Genomic DNA, 8,264 nt, shown 5'->3' on the forward strand with positions numbered 1-8,264 from the left:
ATGCTATACTATGACGTTTCAAGAGGGACATGCTATACGATGACGTTTTTTGGACAACATGCTATACTATGATGTTTTTTGGGCAACGTGCTACACTATGACGTTTTTTGGGCGACATGCTATACTATCGTGTTTTCTGGGCAACATGCTATACTATGACGTTTTTTGAGCAACATGCTGTACTATGATGTTTTTAGAGCGACATGCTATACTATGACGTTTTTTCGACGACATGCTATACAATGACGTTGTTTGAGCCACATGCTATACGATGACGTTTTTTGGACCAAAGGCTATACTATGACGTTTCAAGAGCGACATGCCAAACTATGACGTTTTTAGAGCAACATGCTATACGATGACGGTTTTTGGACCAAAGGCTATACTATGACATTTTTAAATCGACATGCTATAGTACGACATTTTTAGAGCGACATGTTATGCTGTGACGTTTTTAGAGCGACATGCTATACTGTGACGTTTCAAGAGCGACATGCTATACGATGACGTTTTTTGGACAACATGCTATACTATGATGTTTTTTGGGCAACGTGCTACACTATGACGTTTTTTGGGCGACATGCTATACTATCATGTTTTCTGGGCAACATGCTATACTATGACGTTTTTTGAGCAACATGCTGTACTATGATGTTTTTAGAGCGACATGCTATACTGTGATGGTTTAAGAGCGACATGCTATACTATGATGTTCTTTGGACGACATGCTATACTATGACGTTTTTTGGATGAAGGGTATACTATGATGTTTCTAGAGCGACATGCTATAGTATGACGTTTTTAGAGCGACATGCTATGCTATGACGTTTTTAGAGTGACATGCTATACTGTGACGTTTCAAGAGCAACATGCTACACTATGACGTTTTTTGAGCAACATACTATACTGCGACGTTTCAAGAGTGACATGCTATAGGATGACGTTTTTTAAATGACATGCTATACTATGACATTTTTAGAGTGACATGCTATACTATGACGTTTTTTGAGCGACATGCTGTACTATGACGTTTTTAGAGCGACATGCTATACTGTGATGGTTTAAGAGCGACATGCTATACTATGATGTTCTTTGGACGACATGCTATACTATGACGTTTTTTGGACGAAGGGTATACTATGATGTTTCTAGAGCGACATGCTACACTATGACGTTTTTTGAGCAACATGCTATACTGCGACGTTTCAAGAGTGACATGCTATAGGATGACGTTTTTTAAATGACATGCTATACTATGACATTTTTAGAGTGACATGCTATACTATGACGTTTTTTGAGCGACATGCTATACTATGACGTTTTTAGAGCGACATGCTATACTATGACGTTTTTTCGACGAAGGGTATACTATGATGTTTTTAGAGCGACATGCTATACTATGACTTTTTGGGTGACATGCTATACTATGACGTCTTTAGAGCGACATGCTATACGATGACGTTTTTTGGACGACATGCTATACAATGATATTTTTTGAGCCACATGCTATACGATGACGGTTTTTGGACCAAAGGCTATGACGTTTTTAGATCGACATGCTATAGTATGACATTTTTAGAGCGACATGCTATACTGTGACGCTTCAAGAGCGACATGCTATACGATGACGTTTTTTGGACGACATGCTACACTATGACGTTTTTTGGGCAACATGCTATACTATGACGTCTTTTGGGCGACATGCTATACTATGATGTTCTTTGGACGACGTGCTAAACTATGAGGTTTTTTGAGCCACATCCTATACATAACGTTTTTTGCACAACATGCTATATCATGAAGTTTTTAGAGCGACATGCTAAACTATGACGTTTTTAGAGCGACATGCTATACTATGACATTTTTAGAGTGACATGCTGTACTATGACGTTTTTTGGGTGACATGCTATACTATGAAGTTTTTAGAGCGACATGAGAGCAACATGCTATACTATGACCTTTTTTTAGAGCGACATGCTATACTATGACGTTTTTAGAGCGACATGCTATACGATGACGTTTTTTGGACGACATGCTATACAATGACGTTGTTTGAGCCACATGCTATACGATGACGTTTTTTGGACCAAAGGCTATACTATGACGTTTCAAGAGCGACATGCCAAACTATGACGTTTTTAGAGCAACATGCTATACGATGACGTTTTTTGGACCAAAGGCTACACTATGACATTTTTAAATCGACATGCTATAGTACGACATTTTTAGAGCGACATGTTATGCTGTGACGTTTTTAGAGCGACATGCTATACTGTAGGGCTGCCACAAACGACGCGTCGACTAATCGCCTGAGCACGATGCGTCATCAAAAGCGGAATTGAGCGCGCAATGCAACAGAAATCACCGTCCGAGTGGAGCGCGGAACACGCATGGACATCCGCGCTGTATCGTGCATATATAGTATATGCATATATTATATATGCACAATACAGCGCGGACATCCGCGCCGCATCGTGCCTATACTATATATGCACAATACAGCGCGGATGTCCATGCGTGTTCCGCGCTCCACTCGGACGGTGATTTCTGTTGCATTGCGCGCTCACTTCCGCTTTTGATGAGGTATCATGCTCAGGCGATTCGTCGACGCGTCGTTTGTGGCAGCCCTACTATTCTGTGACGTTTCAAGAGCGACATGCTATACGATGACGTTTTTTGGACAACATGCTATACTATGACGTTTTTTGGGCAGCGTGCTACACTATGACGTTTTTTGGGCGACATGCTATACTATCGTGTTTTTTGGGCAACATGCTATACTATGACGTTTTTTGGGCGACATGCTATACTATCATGTTTTTTGAGCGACATGCTATAGGATGACGTTTTTTCAACGGCATGCTATACTCTGACGTTTTTGGGTGACATGCTATGCTATGATGTTTTTTGGGCGACATGCTATACTATGACATTTTTAGAGCGACATGCTATACTATGACGTTTTTTGGGTGACATGCTATACTATGAAGTTTTTAGAGCGACATGCTATACTCTGACGTTTGTAGAGCAACATGCTATACTATGACCTTTTTTTAGAGCGACACGCTATACTATGACGTTTTTAGAGCGACATGCTATACTATGACGTTTCAAGAGCGACATGCTCTACGATGACGTTTTTTGGACAACATGCTCTACGATGATGTTGTTTGAGCCACATGCTATACGATGACGTTTTTTGTACCAAAGGCTATACTATGACATTTCAAGAGCGACATGCTATACGATGACGTTTTTTGGACAACATGCTATACTATGACGTTTTTAGAGCGACATGCTATACTATAACGTTTTTGGGCGACATGCTATACTATGACGTTTTTTTGGGCGACATGCTATACTATGACGTTTTTTGGGCGACATGCTATATTACGTTTTTAGAGCGACATGCTATACTGTGACGTTTCAAGAGCCACATGCTATACGATGACGTTTTTTGGACAACATGCTATACTATGACGTTTTTTGGGCGACATGCTATACTATGACGTTTTTTGGGTGACATGCTATATTATGAAGTTTTTAGAGCGACATGCTAAACTATGAAGTTTTTAGAGTGACATGCTATACGATGATGTTATTTGGACGACATGCTATACTATGATGTTTTTTGGACGACATGCTATGCTGTGATGTTTTTTGGACCAAAGGCTATGCAATGATATTTTTAGAGCGACATGCTCTACAATGATGTTTTTTGAGCAACATGCTATACTATGATATTTTGTTGAAGGACATGCTTAACTATGACGTTTGCTGGACCAAAAGCTATACTGTGACATTTTTTGAGCGACATGCTATCTATGACGTTTTTAAAGCGACATGTTATACTATGACATTTTTAGACCAAAGGCTATACTATGACGTTTTTTGGGTGACATGCTATACTATAATGATTGTAGAGCGACATGCTATACCATGATGTTTTTTGGACAACATACTATGCTAAGACATTTTTTGGACGAAAGGATATAATATGTTTTTAGAGCGACATGCTATACCATGATGTTTTTTGGACGACATGCTATACTATGACATTTTTTGGGAGACATCCTATACGATGACGTTTTTAGAGCGACATGCTGTACTATGACATTTTTAGAGCGACATGCTATACTATGATATTTTTAGAGCGACATGCTATACTATGACGTTTGTTGGGTGACACTCTACTATAGGCTTTTTAAACTGACATATTACTATGACTTTTTTTTGTTTTGGTTTTTTTTGGTTTTTAGCAACATATAAGAATTTGAACAGTTTTAAAAATTACTATACTTTTACTTGTGCAATGAAATATTATTCTATGTCATTTTTTAGGCAACATATAGTCTGATGTTTTCTTGAAAAACATATTATTTTGACAATATACTGCACTCTGACATTTTTTGAACCACATATCATAAATGACAATTTTAGGCAACATCCAATCATTTTGCACTTTTTGAACCACATAATAATCATTTGGGTTTTTTTGCCGACATGCTATACTATGAACTACAGGCCATGCTATGTTATTCTTGAAAAGTATACTATACTTTTTCTGACATTTTCATTTGTGACATTTTCTGAACTACACTCTATACTATGGCGTTATACACAGAGTGCTTTGGTTACATGTTGAATTCTAATCTAGATTTTTTTCTGTTTTGTTTTTTGACGGGATTGCCACAGACCTGACCGTGAACACCGTTGACACCCACCTGACGCTGCCTAAGATCTCAAGGCTGCTTGGTCGTGGTCTTTCTGGTCCTGCTCCAGAACGCCTTCATCAACTACGTCTTCTTTTGAAGAGGCCCTCAGATGCTGCAATCTCTGACCTTAAGGAGGAATTGCTACTTTAACTCTGTAACGAGACGGCGGTTATTTTAAAGACCCAGCTCCTGGCGGCTTTGAGTGACAGTTTAACACCCATCAAAACTGAACTACAGACAGTTAAATCTGAGCTGTCGGTCAGTATTTCAAACATCAAGTCTGACCCCGGCGCCCTAAAGCACGCTGTGGGTGAAACGGAAACTTCGCTCTCCACATCACCGACGACATCGTCACACTCCAAAGCAGAGCACCTGTCTGCTGAACTTTTAAAAGTGGACTATAAATGTGAAGAATGTGAGCAGCAGCAGACGGTGAGCAGCGGAACAGATGTGATCAGAAAGAAGTCATATTCTTTTTTCTTTTCTTTCTGGTTGACTTGATGCTGTCAGATGCAGATGTTGGAGCTGATTCTGATCTTTCAGGATAAAAAAGCTGCTTTTCCTTCACAGACTTTTCAGGAAATTATTCTCTCAGGTTTTCTCTGCTATTTATATTTTTATTATCTGTGATTATTTCATTATTTCTTTATTGTAAAAATAAAGTTTGAGGCATAAAGACTCATTTAGTTATTTTAATCCTGAAATCTGATGTAGCAGAACTAAACTTCCATTTTCCTTCTTGTACTTCTGATACTGGAACTAAACGTATCTTCAACATGGATCATCTGCTTTTAATGAATCAGCAGCAACATCACAACAAATGAGACAATTTTCAACAAATTAATGAAACTGATGTCATTTAAAACTATCAGAGTCTGTTTTAGTGTCAAATTAAAGCTGATTACTGACAACTAGAACATATATGTTACTGTTTTAATCACATTTAGTTTCCTGAACGTTACATTAATGTCAGCCAGCCACAGTTTTATGAACTTAATGAACCACATTACAGGAACACAACACACTTCATCTCTTTACATGAAACTCAACACATTAGCTTGATGCTACGTTAGCTTTAATCAGACGACTAAGCAGCTAGCTCGGTTAGCATCGCTAACATTAAAGCTAATATTTACTATGCTAACTTTCTTCTCTGGTCAACACACACTGAAACAAACTCCACCAACATCTGGAGTGCATGGCACACATTACATCTGACACTAAAGCTGCATATAAAGTGCATTAAAAGCGGCACCGATACGAAAGTAAACATTTACTTGCCGAACTATCAGAGTCCTTTCAGTGTCTGCTGGTAGAATCAGCCGAAGGTAGAAAACTGGTTAAAACAAGCCAACGGGCAGGAAAACTGTCTGTGGAAAATGTTCTGCTGCTCCACCGATAAATAATCCAAAGGAGGAGAGCAGAGTCTCTGCTGCCTCCTCCATAGGACCTGTCAATCATTCCAGACCAAACTGTCAATCAAGTAGTCCCGCCCCCTGGCTTCGCAAAACTTTAACGCTCTATAAAAAAAAAATCTATATTGCTTTATTTTAGGATCGGCCACCTGATCTCTCATTTTGACCATGAAAACTAACGAAAAAAAATGTATGTACAGTCTATGCACCTACTGTTTGGCTCCACACTTGCTGATGACCATTTCCGGTATCGGAAAATGAAAAAACTGACTTTTTTTCGTTTCTGTCTCTTACTGATTTTACTTTCTTGTTATTCTAAATATAAAACGAAAATCAAAGCATGTTTTTAAAAAAAAAATCGTATATCCCTTTTTGATCATGAAAAGGAAAAACGCCTTGTATTTCAATTTTAATTTTTGTATTTTAAAATGAAAATCAAATAACCACTCGTTTTTTGTTTTTCAATACCCGTTTCAGAACGGAAAATCCAATTACCAGATCCGTACACGGACCGTGGTGGATGTCTGGTGTGTGTGTGGGGGGGGCTGTGTGTCTGAATGTTTTTGTAAAAAAAAAAAAAAAATAAAAAAAATAAAATGGGGCTGAAACGAGTGAGAGCTCGTATCTGTGCAGGCTACAGCCGAAAACTACAGTTGTAGTTGTCGGCTGAAAAACTACAACTCCCGGCAACAACGTCACTTCCTGTTGATGGGGACGAGAGCCTCTGTGGTATGGACACAAGAATCATGTGACAGGTCATGGCCACAACGTGATCACGCTTATTTCAACAAGAAGTCCTCCGAATACCGGTGGTCTGGTTTATAAAGAGTTTTGTTGTGTGCGCTTTATTGTGTATTTTTACAAACCCATCACTGCAACGAAAAAACACCCTGAGACCTGGGGAATGTGTGAAATGTTAGTGTAACTCCCCAGATTTTATATGCAAAAAGAATTATCCATCTATCTTATCTGGTTTAAAATCTCCAGCCAATCAAAAATCAGTATGCAAAACGTAGAGCAGGCGATACGCTGGGTTCTAAAGGGTTAAGTTACCCATTATGAAAACACCTCTCAATGAAGTGTAGTTAACTCCAGATCACATGACCTGCTCCACATGATGTCATTTCCTCCTGAAGAAAAGACTGGCAAGACTCCAAGGCTTTCTGAATTAGTTAATATAAAGTAGTGTGTGAGTCAAGTGAATTTATCGCATGTTAACAGGTTTACTGCAATATCTTTATAAATAGCTTTCAATTTCATTTTTCTTCTATTGTATATATAATATTTAGAAGAATCTTTCTCTAAAAATGCCATGTGGTGTTTGGTTACAGGCGGCCATGTTGAATTTAGGCCTGAAAACAGCAAAAATGTCAACTATGATACCTGTCAACTATGTTACAAAAAGTCCCGCAATTATATATTGCCCCTATTACAACTATATTTACATCTGTAACATTAACTGTATTAGAACCGGATCACATCAGCCTTAACCTTTGTGCATTTTCTGACTGCAAAAACCACCGCTGCAATGTCATTCAGGGCTGTTTTGGGGTACCTGCTGCACGGTAACTACTTGTGATGACCCAAAAAAGCTGGTCTCAAAAGAACCTGATTGGGTAAACTTAGGGAGGACAACAGGCACCTTTTTTTTTTTTTTTTTAGCATAGACTGTTGTACAAACTATCAGAATGCTGTTTCTTACACCTTAAAAATGTAGTAAATTCTGATCATTTTAGCTATCCATACATCAGATATTTGTCACAGGTGTTATGCCATTTTTTTATATCGCCAACAGATGTCTTTAGAGTAACAGTGGAGGATATTATGGCAGCATTATGCCTGTCAAACTAGCTATGATTCTTTATCTACTCTCATCTAACTTTTCCCAGACAGCTTGTAGCTTGTCTGAACTCAGCTTCGGTATTAGACAATATTTTAATATTTTTTCGGAAAAAAAAGTTATATAAACCTGGAGTATTTCTGATTCAATAATATAATCTGTATTTTTATTAATCAACAGCTGCAGCCCTTAATACTATTCGAGTACTTCTTCCACCACAGCAAATAAAAGAACTTGAATTGAATTTAAAGATGTATTGCTAGTGCAAGTCTTCCAGTCTGTACTCTCATTAGC

This window comes from Amphiprion ocellaris, chromosome 17, assembly GCF_022539595.1.
Source record: "Amphiprion ocellaris isolate individual 3 ecotype Okinawa chromosome 17, ASM2253959v1, whole genome shotgun sequence".
In the NCBI taxonomy this organism is placed as follows: Eukaryota; Metazoa; Chordata; class Actinopteri; family Pomacentridae; genus Amphiprion; species Amphiprion ocellaris.